An 18,060-nucleotide genomic window follows, 5' to 3' on the forward strand; every position below is an offset into this window, starting at 1 on the left:
ATAGAAAACATAATTGTGGAATGAAGAAGGAAAATATATTGTACTTGGGATTTTTGGGTTTTAACGTGATCCATATCTTACTAAGCACAACAAAGTGTTGGGGACGACTCTCCACCCAACTTTATATGAGATGTGACAAATATTTCTTCCAAATATCACCCCCGGTCCCTCAATCAACTTACTATAGCTAGTGCCCTTTGTCTTCTACCATTCCCTTACTCAAATAATATGCAAATGAATCAATGCTTCTCACCTCCCCTTTTCGCACTAAATAGAACCAACTATTCTAAAGATGGTAAGGGGAGTGGAAAAGGGGTCTACATGTGCACAATCCATGTGTCACTATGCCAAAATTTATTTATTTTATTTTGCCTATTTATTATTCTTTTTTTCTTCATTATTCATCATTTTATTTCTTTATTATTATCTTTTATTTCTTTTTTGTGGTTTTATTAATTTATTGTTTTATTTTCTCTGTTATTTTTTCTTTGTTAATTTATTGTTTTCTTTCTTCATTATTTCTTATTTTATTTACATATTATTATTGTTTCATTTTATTATTATTATTATTATTATTATTTGGCATTACAAAGTGGTAGGACATGTGTTCAAGTGGATGGGAGTATAATGAACATGTCTTTCTGTAGATAAGAAAACTAATGATATTGGCATAGTAACTATGAACATGGATTTGGGTACTAACAATTTGGTTTGTAAAGAAATTTTCAAACCAAATACATACATCAATTATTATGTTCTCAGTGATATTGTTCCATATTTAGTTGCTAATCTAGTGTCCAACTCAGTTTAAGACAACATATTAGTAAATTGGCAAGGATATTTTAATAAGACTCTTTCAATGCGCTTCAATAAAATCTCAACGAAGAAAAGGAAACAAATATGTTTTATGTTTCCACTCCTTAACAAATATGTCTAACGAAAATTTCCATTATCTAAGATGAACCCATACATCGATTTGCTTCTAAAGAACACCTCATGGGGAAACCCGTTTGATTCTTCCCCATATTTGTAGATGACAATTCTAGTAAACTTGTTCATGTAGACTAGTGTAACTCACCTAGGTGGATTTTGAAGTGGACACCTACTGGCACTAAAATAGTGTAATTCGCAACAACTTTGTGATAATTGTACAAACTAACCCCTTACATAGAATCCATGAGCCATTTGTAGAACAAATAAGACTTTTCACTCTTAGTGCAGAAAGTGTCATAAAAACAAAAACATTTCTCGGGCTAATATCTTCTTAATAAGTCAAATTTTATTGCAATATATTTATTTAAGAAAAAATATTCTTCTTTTGTTAATACTCCTGCATATTATGTTTTATTTCATAGCATTTTTCTTGAATGTGGGAATTTTGTATCCTGTAATTGTCAATGTAAAGGAACAATATGACCATGTTGGGTGTTTGATTTTTTTTTACAACTTGAGAAAAATGTTGGACTCATTCCACTAGCAATAGGTAGGACTAAGCATGTATATAATTGATCCCCTCAATTTTTTACAGGGCATATAATCACAAGTTCTATTTTATTATCTGCAAAACATGGAGGTAACTGAAATTGACCTCATAAATCCAACACCTCCACTGAAATGGCTTTAAATATTTTTTATTTGCGGAAATGTCGAAGGTTCTCCAACCAATTACTTTAGTTACCATGTATAATACCAAAGCAAGTTGGATGATAAGGTTTGTGTTTTTCTGTAGATTGATTCATACATTCCAATTGGAATTAATAATATTAGCTCATCTTTTCTCACTATAATGTTACCACAACTTGTTTCATTCCATGTGGATTAAGGAGAATACTTGGAAGTCTTAAGAAAACAGCTATGCTATCTCAAGAATAAGTACACACTATACCTGGAGGGAACCTAAAAAGTCTAAAATTAGGTCACTTCTTCCACTTCAAGTTTGTTTCTAAAATTTTTATATTTTGTTTCTCTAAAAAGTGTAACATGTACATGAAATTTCGTGAGGCATTTATTATCTAAAAATATTTCATTTTTAACTTGTTGAACACATTTACAGGTTAGGTATATTGATTCTAATATCAAATGAAAATATCCCATATATTCACAACACCATTGTCGTGATGGTAAGGTTATGGAGAAAGAGGGTGTTTCTTTAAGGAATGCTACCTTTTGTGGGAAAAGAAATGAAGGTGGTTTGGCTAAGCATTTATTGGACTTTGGAAACCTAAAATACATTGCTATTCTGCTGTCAAACATGGTAGAAAAATTAAAGAGAGTGAAGGCAGTTGAATGAAATACTAGTTGGGAGAGTTTCATGCTCCTTATTATCTACTGAAGCTCTTTGAAGATATACTTCTCAAGAATCATCCAAGTAAGGGTTTAAACAAGCTCAAAAGGTTCAAAATAGGATGATGAAAGGAAGTAGAAATAATAATATATTTTCATTTTTTTTATCCATTTAAGAAATGAATGATAAGTTTTCATGTGCCCACTGTGGGCTAGATATATTGGTTAAGTAATTTTTTTGTCCTCTTTTGATGATACTTTCTTCTTCAGCATACCATATCTAGGCTATGTGCATAGAAATATATCACATGTTTTTTTATCAAACTTACATTTGTGTTATTGGAGAACAACCATAATATTTGGGTATCAAGAAATTCATATTTTAGTGTTTATCTCTTACATTTTGTCACAGTGGTTATTTGGATGGAGAAATATTGTTTCCATGTAGCTGAGAACACTTGATACTACGTGGACACTTTTATCATTTTGAGTGTTTTTTAGTTAATTGTTTTTTATATTTGGCAATTACAAAAGATGGCTTCAATGCCCCCTATAATCAATATTTATTTTATATGCTCACTTGAAACTTACATTTTGATGGTCAACATCATTAGGTTATTATTGAATGTCTTAGAGGGAGAGAGAACATTATTTGTCTATGAAGAAAATGGTAATGAAACTTTCACTACCAATGGAAGTAGTCATTTGTATTAGTCTTAGTAAATTTATAAAGCCTCCTTTAACCACTTAAGTTCTATCCCCTTTTATAACACATGGAGGCCAATATGATACTCTACCTAATGCCACATAAGAATAGGTCATTCCTTCCTATGACTCTCTACCTAATCCAGCATAAGAATAAGAAAACCATTCCTAAATCTAATGATGATACTAATTGATCTTCCTTCCCTACTGCTTATATTTTTTTTTTTGAAATTTACACCCTATAGTACTCGAATATATTTGATATATATCACATTCATTTTTTCTCTTAGCATCTGATTTTATATTGCGTTTTTAGGAGATGACTTCTGAACTCTCCTTATTTCCTTTTTGATATGTTGTACTTTTCATTCCCTTTGACCTCTTTTGGTCACCAATGGATATTAATATAGTTTCATTTCATTTGCATGTTCTAATTATATCTATTATAATATATAATTATACTTGTATAGTAAATGATTTTAAAATTGAAGGTGGGGGTTTTACTTATTTATTTTCGTGCATCGCATTCATTGATTCTAACAAGTTATGTTTGGTTGGTTTTCAAGAAAGTTCTTAAATGCAATTTCTATGAAGGTAAAATGATTATTTGACCTTTTTTAATTGGAATAATATTACAATCCTTTTTTTTATTTTTTGCCTGAAAAATTATATGTCAAACACTGCCCTTGATTAGCCATGATCAAATATTACTTTTGGCCTTAGTTTAGTCAAAGAACACTTTTTTTTTTCAAAATAGGCTTATGTATGTGGATTTTTTCCCATCCAAAAATAAGAATTATGTATCTTGCGAGCAATTTGTTTTGAAGAGTTATAAAACAATGTTATGTCACTTAGATATGATTTGTTAAGTTGTTTTTCTACTTTGAATGATATATATCTTTGTACCTATGATTTTAAAGTATATGTCATGTTGTATGAGGCTTTTATTTTATATTTTAACAAGTAGATGTGAATTCGTGAATATATATGTTAAAAAAATTTGTATTTCTATTTTGAGGTACTTATATTTGTGTTTACAATATAATTTTATTTTAAGCAAATAACACACACACACACATATATTTCATGATTTCTTGCAAATGATGTTTGGAAATAGAGGATTTTGTACTGGTTGTTCTTGTTTCTAGTAAGGAGAAGACAAAAAGTGTGTGGGATGATGAAGATGATAAAGATAAAGAAGTAAAAGAGCCTTGTGGGTATGAAGAGAAGCTTGCCCAAGTAGGATGTCTCATAGCTCTCTTTGTGGCATTAATTTTACGTGCTGGTAAATGCTGGTAGATTAATATTGTCACTGTATTGTGAGATAAGTGGCTTTGACCAATAAACCTATTAAGTAGGTTACTTTTCGTCTTGAGAATTATTATGAATAAAATTAACTGCTAATATAATAGATATATCTCAAAGTTTGGGAAATTTTTTTATGGAAATGACAAAAAATATATTTTCAAAAGAATTTGAGAGTGTTCTTGAAACTCATGAGCGAACCCACTTCCATCCTAGGAAATCCTAATTTCTTCCTATGGAAATGGAGTTGTTGGATTCTCTTGAATTATTGAGGGGTGCTTAGCTATATAATATTTTTTCCATCAATGGGTTCTAGAGAAGCCCCTATTACATTCTACAAACCACTATTGATAATTACAAAATGTATTCCAAAATAGGAGAGTTGTTGAAGAACATTCTAGTCCAACCATTTTCATTGGTTCAAATTCCTATTGTTCTATTTCTGGAGCAATCCGATTGGTTGAAGTTTGTTCCTGCTCATCTCTTCAACTATTTTCCTCTCAAAACCAATCAAAATTTAATCAAAATTAAAATTAAAATAAAAAATAGCAAAACTGGAAAATAAAATATGTCCAATTAAAACTCAACCAAATAAATAAATAAAAGGAAATATGAGATATCCATTGATCTCTGTAAAGTTATAATTGGTCCAGGAGAACATAGTCGAATGGATCTATAATTAGTAGATGTTATGGGCAAATGAAAATGTAGAAAATTAAACTTAGAAAATTATTTTTGCTTAAAAAATAAGAGCTTGAACTTCAGATAAATTTTAGATGCATTAAATGACTGAATTTTGTCATCCAACCACTTCAAAAATATTCTCCATAACTTTATTTATATAACGAGATGTCATCAGCCTCATTTTGCCTAGTAAAACTCAACTTATGAGCTTCCAAAGTTGAAGTGTCATGATTGCAAGAATTATGGTAAATTTGGTGCCTTGGCTAAAATGAGGAAATTTTAATTAAAATCTAATCCTAACTTAAATCACAATTATTTCTTAATTAAAACTGATTTAATTATAATTAAGAAATTAAAATTAAAATTATATTATATTGAAATTATAATTACAATTATAATTTATATATAATATATTGTAATATTAATATAATATATATTCAAGTATGACATCCCATATAACAAAATTCGAGACCAAAACAATATGTGGCTTCGAATTTATAAACAATTCGAAGTACAAGAGAAGAGCTTATGTTAAATGGAGGAGTTTGTGTTATTAAGGAGGCGAGAGACATCAGAGGTTGGAGGGATAAGGGATATCGAAGGTCCTAAAAAAAACTTCCGATATGTCAAAATTTGTCGGGGTTCCGATATGAGGTGGGGAGTGATGTATCATGAGGGAGGTGAGGCCCACATGGAGGTGGGTCTCTCCCTCCATAGAAAATACAAGCACTTGGTTTATATTTTAAAGCTCTTGTTCTCGGGGGATATTAAACTAATGAGGATGAGAAACCTTTGGTAAAAGCTAATAACCCGTCGTATAAATCAAATATGAGATATCAGGAGTATAGTGATATCACAAGCTTTAAAATCTACACCAAATGAAAAGGTGGATATCCAATATTCTAATATGAGAACATTTTGAAATATCAGAAAATTTTATATCGGAAAATTTTTATAAAGATACTTTAAATCTAGACTTTTTGTGAAGGAAGGGAGGAGGAAAGATGAAGTGTAGTCCACTTTGGTAATTAAAAATCCTACAAATTGAACTACAACCAGTTTGCAATTTTGATATTTTGAGTCTCTTAATTTATTATAAAATTAGAAATTGGAATAAATTATCGATATCCCGAAGGCACAATGTTTAATTATTCTACAATTCGGCTGGGTGATTTTGTAGGGGCATTAGTAAAAAATAGAGAAATTAGTGAAAATTGACTAGGAATTAATATTTACAATCAATTACTAATTTATTTACAAAAAATAAAATAATATATATTTTGTACATTTTTAAATCAGGGCAGTAAAAATGATCGAACTGCAGATGAACATCATTTGCAAAGCATGTAACTAAATGAGATGAAACAAGTCCTGATGGAAAGCTAGTGAAAAGCCAAACTCAATGAAACAATCAAAATATAAATCCGATGAAAATGAGAAAATGGTAAAATTGTAGGTCACTTAACCAGATGAAAATACTAAAAGGTGATTTAGCCAAAAATTGAGGGAAAGGGTCACCATTATTTGGAATAAATAAGTCAAAAAATAGGCACTATTGGGTATTCCCTAAAACATTGGCGACACACTGTGAAGAACCAATTATCCCTGGATAAAGATAATGGAATTCAATTTAACTAAAGGTTAAAAATAATTGGTTAAGGAGATCATAGTCGAATGAATCTATATTCAACAGAGGTTATGAGCAAATGAAAATGTAGAAAATTAATTTTGTCTAAAAATTTGTAGCTTGATCTTCTAATAAAATTTAGACACATCAAATGACCAAATCTAGTCATCCAGCCAATTCATAAATATTCTCCCTTGTTTTTCTATCCAACGAGCCATGATGGTCCTTATTAGTCGAAGTAAAATTCAACTTATGAGCTTCCAAAGTTGCAATGTCAAGATTGTAAGAATTCTGGAAAATTTGTTGCCTCGGCTAGAATTAATAAATTGTATTTAAAATCTAATCCTAAATTAAATCACAATTATTTATTCATTAGTACTAATTTAATTATAATTACAAAATTAAATTAATTATTACAAATCAAATATATACATTTAAAATAAAATTTAATTAAAAATTAAAATGGATTAAAAATTAATTATAATTATAATAATAATATATTAAAATTATAATTAAATTGTATCTAAATTATAATTATAATTATAATTACTATATAATATATTATAATATTAATATAATGTATATTAAAGTTTCAAATCCCATATAACAAAATTCGAAATCAAAACAATATGGGGCTTTGGATTTATAAACAATTCGAAGTACAAGAGGAGAGCTTATGTTAAATGTAGGAGGCATGTCTTAATAGGGAGGTGGAAGTTCTTGAAGGTTGGAGGGATAAGGGATATCAAAGGTCTTAAAAAAAACTTCTGATATGTAAAAATGTGTCCGGATTCCAATATCAGGTGGGGAGTGATGTATGATGAGGGAGGTGAGGCCCACATGAAGGTGGGTCTCTCCCTCCATAGGAACTACAACCACTTGGTTTATATTTCAAAGTTCTTGATCTCGAGAGATATTGAATTAATGAGTATGAGAAACATTTGGTAAAAACTAATAACCCAGCATATAGTGATATCACAGGATTTGAAATGTGTACCAAATGAAAAAGTTGATATTCAGTATTCTGATATCGGAACATTTTGAAATATCAGAAAATTTTATTGGAGATACTTTATATCTGCACTTTTTGTGAAGGAAGGGAGGAGGTAAGGTGAGGTGTGGCCCACTTTGGTAATTAAAAATCCTACAAATTGAATGACAACCACTTTGTAGTTTTTATATTTCGGGGCTCGTAATTTCTTTTAAAATTAGAAATCTAGGAATAACTTACCGAGATCCTGAAAGTAGATTACTTAATTGTTTTACAATTTGGGTGGGCGATTTTGTAGGACCATTAGTAAAAAAATGGACAAATTAGAAAAAATTGAGTAGGAATTAATATTTATTATTGATCACTAATTTATTTACAAAAAATATAATTTTTTTGTACATTTTTTAAGTGGGATGGTGAAAAGTATTGAACTTCGGATGAACAACATTTGCAAAGTGTGTAACCAACTGATAAGAAACAAGTACCAATGGAAACCTAGCAAAAAGCTGAACCCGGTGAAGCAATCAAACTATAAATCCAATGAAAATGAAAAAATAAAAATATTGTAAGACACTTAACCAAAAGAAAATATTAAAAGGTGATTTAGCAAAAAATATATAGAAATGGTCCCCATTATTTGAAATAAATAAGTCAAAAAATGGGAGGTGTTGGGTTTTCCCTACAACATTGGCGACACACTGTGAGGAACATGTTATCTCTAGCTAAAGATAATGAAATTCAATTTACCTAAGGGTTAAAATAATTGGTCAATGAGCACATAGTCGAATGGATTCATATTCAGGATGGGTTATGAGACAATGAAAATGTAGAAAAATAAACTTAGAAAACTAATTTTGTTTAAAACATTAGAGCTTGATTTTCTCATAAATATTAGGCTCATTAAATGACTGAATCTATTCATTCAACTGCTTCATAAATATTCTCCATGATCTTATCTATCCAGCGAGCCAACATGGTCTCACTTGGCCAGGTAAAGCTCAACTTCTAAGCTTTCAAAGTTGAAGTGTCGAGATTGCCAAAGTTTTGAAAGATTTGTTGCCTGGGCTAAAATTAAGAAATTAATTAAAATATAATATGAAATTAAAACTTGAAAGCAAACAAGGATACTAAGCTCTAAATTTGATCTGGTAGAGGTGTGAAAATGGATAATGAAGAGCTGCAAAGTAGAATTTCATATCAGCAAAAACTAAAAGACAAAACTAAAACCAAAAGTAAAGAAGTGAAAATGAATGAAACTCGACATATGAGACTTACCATTGGAGAATTTCATTTAATCTTACATGAGAGATATCATCTTCTCCAATAAAAGATAACTCGTTCTGTTAATTAGAATTAAATGTATGAATAAGTTGAATTTTCTAAAATCTAATTGACCCAAAATCATCATTTATTAATTCTAAACTAAAGCAAGTAGTAATCTAGAAGAAAGAAATGTTTTGTGTTCAAGAAATTTTAATTAAACCAAATCCATTGGAAATGAGAATGAATATATGCTTATTTGTGAATTACAGTGATGATTGTTGTCTTCCTTTTTTATATTCTAAATTTATATCAACCTCAAAATATTACAATCGATTCAAAATCCCAAATAATGTAGCAATTATGTATAGGAAGAAGACTTGAATATTTATATGATAATTATGGAGAAATATATCAAAAATTCACATAAACAATAATTCAAACATGAACTAACCATGGCCCATTACTTTTACCAGTTCCAAATTCTTTGTCAATTGCTGCATTTACCATAGTGGTTGCTCAAGGGTGCCTTGAAAAGAAAATTAAGTTTCTCACTAAAAGATGATTCAGATAAAAAATATTCATCCAATAATTAGCCAAAGGAAAAAACAAAAATGAACCGCATGTGATGAAATTTCTCATTAGCGAAGCAGATTGCTGAGAAGAGTAGAAAGAGGCCCATGTGCACATAGTATGAAGAATGTATATCTTGATGAATGAATACCCAGTTTTCATGAAATTATGATTAAAATACATCTAATCTCTCGACCACCATGATAACATGAAAGTATCATATATATCCAAATATAATCAAACAAGACTTCATATGAGCATAGTGAAATATCATAATAAATTGATCGTAGATCTACGAATATACTTAACCCGATATTCGGAATTTACGTGTTTCCGAGAGAATCTAAGTGAAAGGTAAGAGCTCAAGTTTTCCAAAATTACTAATGGGAAAAACTCCGATAAAAAAAATACTTGCTTCATAATTTTTCTGGTGACATTTATTTTCAGAAGTTTAATTAAATTTCACCTCTGATATAAGAAGTCCTGATATTTAAAATATTCAAGGGACAAAAAATGTTGGAAAAAAGTTTTTTGTAACTTTAATAAATAAAACTTACGATATTGATCATGTCTGATAACGAATGTTTTTTTAAATGTGTAATGTGTGAAAAATTCCTTTATATTACATCAAACATTCATGTATCAAAGGTAAAAGCTTCATAAGAGTTTATAAAGTACTTCCGATGACTTTCATTCCGATAATGAGAAAACTTGAAGTTTTGTAAGAATATTTTCAAGAGAACTTACGTTTACTTGTAAAATAAGCTTCCGAGGAAATGATTTTGAGATCTAATAAATGTGAGAATAAATTGGGTGTAAAATATATTGAATATCTTAGTGAAGTTCAAATCAATATATAAGACTTTGAGAGCAAAAGATTCCAGTGAATACAGGAAATAGGGGCAATTTCCTCTATTATGTGCAGTGGACATGATAGTGGAGGAAATGTAAGTATGGTTCTTGGAGAGGTAAATCTCAGGACTTGTTTTAAATGCTTATGATATAATACAAAGCCAAGAGTCCAATAAGCCATACACTAGAAATTCTGGGGAAAGATCTCGGAAAAATGAAAAGTAGAGGATCAGGATTCCAAAATTCACCAATTATAAGCTCTAAGTCCCTTCAGAAGAAAGTAATATCACAAAAGGGAAAAAAAATATGAATGACTGTGATGCAATGTTTCATCTCAAATCGAAAATTTTAAGATTCATAAAAAATCATAGATAAAATCATGGATAAGATCATTAGCTGCAACAATTTTTGTGTGAATTTTCCTCTCTTTGTAGAAAATCTGAGTAGTAAAGAGTGTAAGAATTTTATTTTAGTTGCATTGAGGAGAGGAAAAATATTATTATTGACACATATTGCTAAGTGGAAAAAGGCTTTAATTCATGTGGGTCTACACACATGAGCTTATCAGAAGAAAATATCAGAGGAATCACTTCGCTATACATTATAAAATTACGATATATCAAACATCTCATAAATGATATTTAAAGAAATAAGTGGAGGTGGGAAGTGTATCAGAACTTTTATATTGGTGATAGTATATCAAGGATTTAATGAGAAAGCATCCAATATGAAAGTCCCGATATAGGTTGAGGATGGGAATATCGGATACGAAAGTAAGGGGCATTGGGAATATGGGGAGTGTATTGAATAGGTGCTTCTTATCAAAATTATTATATGATAAAGATGGATGTATTGGGGGGGGACAATATGTCGAGATATCAAGTATTGCAATATCAAGAGACCAGGATATTGAGACATTGGGAGATCGGAGTATCGTAATATCACATGATCGAGATATTGTGAGTTTTCAAGCATATCACACTTTATAGGTAATGATATTTGCGAAGGTCGATATGCCAAGTGGCATTGTGGGGACAACAACTCTCAAAGTTTTTTTTAACTTAAAAGGAAGAGCCCAACTCAAATTTTCCTTTTAACAAAATCCCCTTTAATATTATATTAACTATGAGAAATATTTGATCATACAATGATTTTATCATAACTTTCTTATGAGGAGAGTTACAAAATTATAATGATCCGATATGAAATCTTTTGATAATGCCTTAAAGGCCTATCGGGGTTTACTGAATAGAAGAAAAACAAAACAATACACAAATACTGATCAAATAACAAACACTTCCCTAGACATGTTGCAAACTAGAAAGGGTTGGATGCTTTCTTATCTCAAGTCTCCAAAATCAAGTGAACAAAGACTTTCAAAAGAAACAAAACATAAATAAGAACTAAACTATGAAAAATAGAAAGCTAAAAACAGATGAAGATGAACCTATTCATGCATACGTGGAATAATTTTTAACTATAAGTTTACCTCATGTGATCTGGAATTTATCCAGGACAAAGAGTTGAAGGTATTACAGACTCATGTGCATGGATGTGCCTATGTTACTTTATGCAACGGATCGATAAGAACGAGAAATACATAGACATTGAAGTAGTTAGAGAAAACACAATAGGAAAACATGTAAATACAACAAGTTTAATAAGGAGTTCACCCAATGCTCTTCGACTACGTCTCCTGGTCCAGCCTTCAGTGGTGGCCTCTCTATTATGTTTTCAAAGGAGTTTTTACAACAGTGAGCTCAATTTGAGTCTCAGTCAACATATATAAATCAGTAGGACTGGCCATGGATCCCCCAAGTCTCTGGAGTACATAGACTCTCCTTACTGATACTCGACCTCTATTGGTCACAGTAGTGTGAGCCCAATCTAAGACTCATACATGACAGGCCTATGCTGAGGAGTTCGCTTGAACCTCTCAAGCCTTTTCTAGAGTACACAGACTCTCTGACTCTCTCTGGCTCTGTCTCGATGTTGCCTTTTCTCTACAGGTCAAGTCAACTTACTTTCTCTGTTCTATCCTCTTAGCTTTCGTACTCACTGTTAGCTTTGCTACAGTTTGCAGTATTTGATGGATGAACTCAGTACAGGAAATGTCGATATTGGCTGCAAAGGGTTTACAGCAGTGTGTTTTATCCCTCTCTTTCATGTTCATTATGCCCTTATAACCCCCATACCTTCATTTCACCCTTCCCCTTTTCATTTTTTCTGCTTAAGCCCTTTGTAACCCCGTGTACCCCTTTTTGAACCCTTATTCACATCTCGGGCCTCTTTTTATTTTTAAACCTATCTAAAACCCCGTATTAATACATTTTCTGTAAACCCTGGCACTAAGGCCCTAACCTTTATTAACCGCGCATATAATAAAAGTTATCATAACTCGGCGGGCCCACCCCTCATCTGTCAAATCAATTCAAAGCACACTTTTAAACTGTGACCGTCTGATTATCCTGCATTTCCTCCAATGGTTATCACAACCCCCGCTTTGCCAACCCGCTCGTTTGATAGTCCCCGCGATAGTGGTTTTCCCCGCTGTTTTCCTAGCCACGTGTTTTGATTTCATTGCATCGCACTGCCCTATACGATTACCGCCTGCAACCCGAAAGTAGTGCGGGGAAACTGCCCGTCTGCTTTTCCGCCTCTCTCCTGCCCGTTAACATGTGCGTTCCTCTGCTGTGCGATAACCGTTGGATTTGCTATGGGTAGATCCAACAGCTGTCGTCCCTCCCTGCTCCCGATAGCTTCTCCCGTGTGATCTTGGTTGTCTATTTCCCTAATCTAACGGCTCGTATTCAAATGGTGCCCACATGCCTTCCCATTGCCCTCTGTCAGCATATCTTGATCATCCATGCAATCCATCTGACAGCTAATGTTCCTCACAGTCAAGGGCAAAAATGACACCCTCAAGCAGTTCAACTATGTAGCAGTTATGGAAGTTTATTCAGTCAACATTCCACCTATTCGAGGAGTACATCAAAGTACCAAAGAATGTCAAATTTGTTAATTAAAATAGTCAGAATGTATCAGAGCCCACAACAGTTTGTAAATGTGGTTGGTGATCCATTAAGACACCTCCACGCATACCCTAGCCGTGATTTTTTGTAAACAAATTCTATATATACTCAGAAAAATGATGTAATCAGTTTGATGAGTGTGAGGTGAGTGTTAGTGGGTTGTAAGCTTCAACTTCTGGAGACTGTAACTACTTTGAGACCTGCAACTTCTCGTCTTCATTTCCAACTAATACAAGCTTCTTTTGTTGTCATTTGCTCACTTTTCACTTCTTCTATGTTCCAAGTTGTGCCTGTTTTGCTTTAATTCATGAGTTGTGAATGTTTAGCATCAAAGTGGCTGTCATCGCACCTTTGTGTTAGAATTTAGCTGTTCATTGAAATTTCTTGCAAGTTTCTATTGTTTTAATGCATAGAGAGTTGTCATCCTGTTTGTGTATTGGATAATAGTTTTACAGGCCTTTTAACTGGTTGCAGCTGGCCATCACAGGGTGTTGTGTATCTTCTGGTGTAGTCAGTCTTCTCCATCATCATCACATTCTATTTAAGCTGTGAGTAATTGGTGGTTTAAAGCCTTGTAGTTTGGCGGTGTTCACTCATGTCTAGGGCCAGTCATAGTAGGAATGGTTATCTGGCTTGAATATACAGAATTTCTTTCATTCATCCATCATTTTATCCAACATTTTGTTGAGTTTATAATGTTCCTAAGCATCACTGATATACAACCTAGGTGAGTTTCTTGGGGTGATAAGATTAATTGGCGCGATTGTCGGGGAGTGAAGAATCGAAGCCTAGCTTCCCTGGGAGAACGACACAGTTTCAAGCTCTGATGACAGACAAGGTTTGATCACAGTTTCTGGTTGTAATCATCTATCTGGTGACTCCTCTGGTGGAATAACAACCTTTGTTGACTCCACATTAAAGTTCTGGCTCATTTTATGAGACACACTCGAAGAAATCCTCAGAAATATCCAGCTAAACCATTGCCTGAACCTGAGAGGACTGTTAAATCGAAGAAATCTTCACAGAAAGGGGCATCAGGATCAGGTAAGCCTAAGAAATCTAATGCATCTCCGAATGATCAAGTTGTAGCTGAAGATTTACAGTTTGAAGATTTAGAAGTCAACACCGTTAATAAAGAAAAACCTTCAGAGATTAGTTTAGCCCCTTGTGTAGTTAGTTCCCCTTTGAATCTCAGACCAAAGAAAGCTTCCCTTTCAGTCCAAAACATCCCTTATTCATTGCCATCCATCACATTACTTCCTTCTCCTTCATCTGTTAGTATTCTTCCAAATACTCCAATCATGGCAGAACAACAAGCACCTACAAAGATTGAGAGAATTGTAGCTACTAGAGATGGACCATTGGTGTTGCCTGTGCCTTTAAATCCTATGCCCATGGGAGAATATCAAAAATATATGACTAAATTTATTGGAACAGAGGGAGTAACAACAGAATAACACCTTGAAGCTTTTTACAGTTATGGTGATAATCTAGATATAAGTGAAAATGATTTGTGGATGAGAGTTTTTGTCCAGAGCCTTGATGGAGAGGCTAGGAAATGGTTTAGAGAATCGCCCCAGAGATCTATAACTAATATTGAAGCATTAGATGATGCATTTTTGAAGTAATGGGGAGATAAAAAGGACTTGTTGTATTATCATACAGAGTTTGGTAATCTAAAGAGGGACAATGGGGAATAAATACAAGATTTTAATAAAAGATTCAATCAAATGTATAGTAAGATTCCAGTTGAGGTAAAGCCTACTCCTACCTCTGCCAAACTAACTTATGCCAATGCTTTTGACTCAAATTTCTGCCTCTTATTGAGGGAAAGGAGATTTTCTATGCTGGTAGACATGCAGGATGTAGCCCTGGAAGTAGAATCCAATATTATGGCTACAGAAAAACTAAAGAGTCAAGCTGACAGAGGAAGACAGAGAAATCAGGCATCTACTTCTTATGCATCATCTTCAGAGCCTAAATTAGATAAAATGAATAAGATGATAGAGTCATTAGCGGCCGAAATTTTTAAGCTAAAGGTTGAGCAAAACTCAGGGAAAATAAGGCAACAGAATACATTTGCTCCAAGAAACCCAAATCCGTTCAGAAGAGCAAATGAGCAGTTACAAATAATGCAGAGGGGTGAAGATTCAAAAGAAGATCAGAAAGTTAAGGCTCCTTTTCAAAATGTAGTCATGGAGGAGGAACAATTTGAAGAGGATGAGGATGAAATTCACTGCATGGAAGATAAAGGTAGTGCTGCATTTTTGACATTGGCTGAATATGAAGAATCATTGCTGCAAGAACAAAATAGTCAGGAGTGGGACAGGGTTGCTGTTCTGCAAACTGGTGGCCAGCAGAGATATAATTTGAGGTCTAATGCAAAGAATGTCAAAGAGAATCCTGCACAAAGAACTAATGTTCAAACAGAACCACAGAATACCAGGCAAAGAAGACCAACAATTGATCCTGTCATCCTCAAAGCTCCACTTCAAGAGGTAAAAAGTTTTGATAAATCGCCTTCTTCTTTCAACTTTGAGTCAGAAGTTCAGAAATTGAAAATATCGTGCCTCTAGTTGAGTTGGTAAGGAGTGAAGTATTTAGGAAGCCTATTCTTGAAGCCCTTGAGCTGGAAACCAAACAAACCTCCACTGACTCTGTTATTTGCAAGATGACAAGCCTGCCATTGTGTTCAGTCCCATGATTGAATCCGCTGATAATAATTCTCCATCTTTTTATGTCTCATTGACCATTCATGATAAAATCCTCCACAACTGTCTGCTAGACAGGGGCTAGCCACAATTTGATGCCTAAAGCTGTCATGGAAGAGTTGGGCCTTGATATCACTAGACCCTATCATGATTTGTTTTCTTTTGATTCAAGGAAGGTGAAATGTCTTGGATTGATTAAAGATCTTTCCATTACCTTAACTCATCTATCTATGAAGAGCATGATGATGGATATTGTGGTAGCAGATGTGCCTCCCAAGTTAGGCATGTTGTTGTCCAAAGGGTGGATCAAGAGACTAGGTGGGACACTCCAGAATGATCTATCTTATGCAACTCTCCCAGTTTTTGGAGGTGAAAGCAGGAGATTGTACAGAGAAGTACAACTGGCATACATCATCAGTGATGAGAGGAATCCTACAAATCATCCTATATATGTAGTGGACACTGACTTTGGAGCATGCATTCTCCAAATTGAAGAATCTCAGAAGGTCGTAATGTAGCTCAGGAAACCAATTGTTCAGGCCAAGAAACAACAAGAAGGTCAGGTTTGGGAGATGTTCTTTGATGGATCGTGTTCCAGGGAGACTACAGGAGCAGGGGTGGTGCTAGTATCTTCACAAAAAGAAAGCATTCAACTGTCTTTTAAGATGGTTTTTCAAGTGACCAATAATATAGCAGAGTATGAGGCTTTGCTATTGGGCCTTAATGCAGCAAAAGATAGAGGAATCAAGAGCAGAAAGGTGTTTGGAGATGTTGATTTCATAATTCATCAAGTTAATGAAACCTTTCAGGTGAAGCACCCAAGGCTGAAAGTGTACAGAGATGAGCTATGGAGAATCAGAGACTCTTTTGATTCTTTCTGTATTTCATATATTCCTAGAGCCCAAAATTAGCTTGTTGATTCCATAGTTGTGTCTGCTAGTCTATTTATTCCTCCTATGCCTCCCAGACTAGTTTACGAATTCTAAATGAAGTACAGACCGTCCTTGCCTGATAATATCCACCATTGGAAAGTTTTTAATGATGATGATGAGATTAATAGATTTCTTCAAGTCATTGATGAATTTTTAGAGATGCAAATTGACCAAGAGAATGATGCCTTGCTAGAAAACCCCAAGTCCTAGCTTAGAAATAAAATTGCTAAAAACAGCATTGTCCAGCTTCCTAGTAACCATATTCCTAAAGGACTAATTCCTCTTGAAACACTGTTTGACCGAAATGATGTGCCTTACAAAGCTGCCCAAAAAGAAGATCAATCAGCAGTCTGTAAGCATAATTTAGGAAGTCTAGGTTAGCCCAAATTTATAAATCTTTCTACTCATTTGTCAGTTGATCAAAGTGTTGAATACTGCAACAGAGGCAATTTGCAGATGTGTTTGCCTGGGAATACGGTGACCTGAAAACGTATGATAAGAATATAATTTAGCACAAAATCCCTCTGGAGAGAGACATAGTTCCTTTCAAACAGAAGTTGAGACCAATCAATCCTATGCTTCTTCCACTGATTGAAAAAGAAATTAAAAAATTGTTGGCTGCAAAGATCATAGTGCCTCTGAGATATTCAAAATGGGTAGCCAATTTGGTGGTGGTGAGGAAGGAGAACGGTGAAATCAGACTGTGTGTTGATTTCCAGAATCTAAACAAGTGCTCAAAGAAAGATAACTACCCTTTGCCAAAGATGGAGCACTTGTTGCAAAAAGTCTCAGGAGCTAAAGTAATGTCATTTTTGGATGGATTTTCAGGCTTCGATCAGATTTCTATGCACCCAGATGATCAAGAAAAGATTGCGTTTACCACTCCTTCGGGCACATTTATGTATGCTAAAATGACATTTGGATTGATGAATGCTCGAGCCACTTTTCAGAGAGCTATGGATATAGCATTTATGGGAGAGAAGGACAAATTTGTGTTGATCTACCTTGATGATATAACTATCTATTCCAGCATCCATCAAAATCATTTGCAGCATTTGAAAAAAGTGTTCTTGAAGTGCAGGAGGTTTGGAATATGAGTCAATCC

The sequence above is a fragment of the Pinus tabuliformis genome, chromosome 8 (genome assembly GCF_031772625.1).
Source record: "Pinus tabuliformis cultivar Carrire ecotype Pingquan chromosome 8, CPIR1, whole genome shotgun sequence".
Lineage (NCBI taxonomy): Eukaryota > Viridiplantae > Streptophyta > Pinopsida > Pinales > Pinaceae > Pinus > Pinus tabuliformis.